The 2,500-nt window shown below is 37.0% G+C and overlaps 1 pseudogene; it reads right to left on the bottom strand.

The window, feature by feature from the left end:
* The window catches only part of LOC148137530 (28S ribosomal RNA), an 8,413-nt pseudogene that overhangs the window by 2,571 nt on the left and 3,342 nt on the right, over nucleotides 1-2,500 (bottom strand).

Here is a 2,500-nt window from a genome sequence, read left to right on the forward strand (position 1 = left end):
CCCGTCCGTAATAGATTGAGGAAGATGTAAGATTTCCTTCACCGCATTTTTAATAATATTGTCTAGTTTACTAAGATAGTTAAGAGAAACTTCCGCTAAAATTAGATGAAAATACAATCGAGGGATAAAATATGTTTTCAAAATTTCAAATTTCTGGCCTGGTTTTAGAGGAGATCTTTTTAAATTCTTCACCCATTCCTCTAACTGCTTTTCCCATTCGGTGTTACTGACTCCCACCCATGGGTCAATTTTGGCCCCAAGATACTTGTCAGTAACACCCGGCTCTATAAACTGTATAATCCCCCCTTTAATACTCCAATTTACTACATCGTTATATATAAAAGTTTTATTTCTATGGGTAAGATAAAAGCCCTTAGTTTTATTAATATTAATCCCCATTCCGGTATTATTACAAAATTTCTCCACTATTTTCAAATTGCAAGCCATCCCCTCATAAGTTTCACTAATCAAGGCAACGTCATCTGCAAACGCAAGCATTGCGCAATGACAACTATTTCCGTCCTCCCCAAGAAATATTCCTTTTTGTTTCTCTTCAATTGTGCAAAGTAACGGGTCCATAACTATGTTAAATAAAATTGGTGATAAAGCATCACCCTGTTTTACCCCCCGTAAAATGGGAATATTCCCGGTTTTACAATTAGAACCCTCTACTTGAGTAAAATTATTATCGTATAAATTTATTATCAATTTAATAAATAATACCGGAAGATGAAGCCTTCTTAACGCAGTAATAATTAATTTATGCCCTACCGTGTCAAAAGCTTTCGCCAAGTCGATAAAGACTACAGTTAAATTTTTCTTCCTCTTCTTGGCACCTTTCATAATATTCTCAAGGATTTTAATATTTTCCTCGCACCCTGAGATACCAGACATAAAACCTTTTTGACCTTTGTTTAAAACTATTACCTTATTAAGCCTACCCGCCACGATTTTAGTAAAAAGTCTGAGCAGGATTGGCCCGATGGTTATTGGCCTCCAATTATCTATATCTTTAAGTTTATCCTCACTGCTCACTTTTGGGATTAACACTGTTCTACTAGTTTTTAACCTGTCTGGGATCCTACCACTTTGTAGCCAAATGCTATACACCCTAGGCAGTATTGAATTATCTTTGTTAAAGACTTTAATAATCTCCCTTAACGTTACCCCATCTGGTCCTGCGGCGGTGTTTGCGTCCATCGCCCTTAAGGCCTGATCGACTTCTTCCACCGTCACAGGACCAGATAGAGATTCCTCCCTTTGATTTTTGTATTTGGCGAAGCCCCTTAAACTATTCTTCTCATTAACAGTCGTTAATTTCTCTTTAAAATATTCCTCCAACTCCTTCTCACTTAGGGGACATTTACTATTAACCGGGGCTCCCATTAAAGTTCTTGCCAAATACTGCCTTTTACTTCTATATAAGACTTGTGCCTCCTTAAATTTCCCTTTTTTCCCACTATATCTCTTTAACGCATTGTTTACCTTCCTATGTTTCCTTCGTCCATTATCCTTATCTTTAGACTTTATTCTATTATTCTCACCCTCCTTCCTCTTTCCTAGTTTACCCACAATGTCCCCCATAATCTTATCAAACTCTGTGCAACATTTTTTACCCTTCTTCAGATCTTCTTCAATCATTTTTATCAAGTCTGTGATTGAGCCATTTGGGCATTCCCTACCATCCATATTGTCCTGATTCTCCTCTTCTACGTTCCTATCGGGTATCAGGTCACTTCCAATTCTATCATTATCCTCTCCTTCCTCTTCATCCATACTATTGGGGAGCTCATCTAAATTTAACTCCTTCTTACTAGATTTATTTTTCTTATTTATTAGTCGTCTCTTATCTGAAATTTGTTTTGCAGTTTTAGACCCCATCCTATCCGCTATCAATTTATTTATATTTCTGCAACCAATAAACTCAGATTCCAATTGTTGCAGCATTTCAGTTTCCTCTCTAGACCATACACCCCTTTTATTTCCATCATTATTCTCTATTTTGTCCGCCTTACCCCCTTTCCTTTTCTCATTTCTCAAGTTAGGATGTGCATGCCTTTCATGCTGTCCCAATCCTCTAGCCGATTTAAATTTTAATGAGCAACTCTCACATTGAAAGGATTTCTCTAACTCTTCCTCCACATTCCTATCATTAACATTACTACCAACCCCTATACTACCATCCCCATCTCTTTTACATTTCGGATAATGGCACGCTACTGCCTGGTAACTACCCTCCCATTTTCATTTGCTACACCTTATTCTGACCCTCGACATACTTTTAAGTGTTTCCTAAATACCCCCGTAGTATTGTAGATGTTATTACAATAACTACATCTAAAATCTTCTATAGGGTAATTGATTACAATTTCTAATTTATTAGTCTCTCTATTAGACGGGTGTATAATCCTACCCTCGTCTTCCCCCTCTTGTCTCTCTAAAACTCCACTTCGATTAAAATTAAAGGGCCCTTTAAAATCCGAATTAAAAATTGTCCGGC

This window comes from Chiloscyllium plagiosum, unplaced genomic scaffold (assembly GCF_037043375.1).
Source record: "Chiloscyllium plagiosum isolate Xiang-an unplaced genomic scaffold, Cpla_swu_hap1 HiC_scaffold_43, whole genome shotgun sequence".
NCBI classification, from domain to species: Eukaryota; Metazoa; Chordata; class Chondrichthyes; order Orectolobiformes; family Hemiscylliidae; genus Chiloscyllium; species Chiloscyllium plagiosum.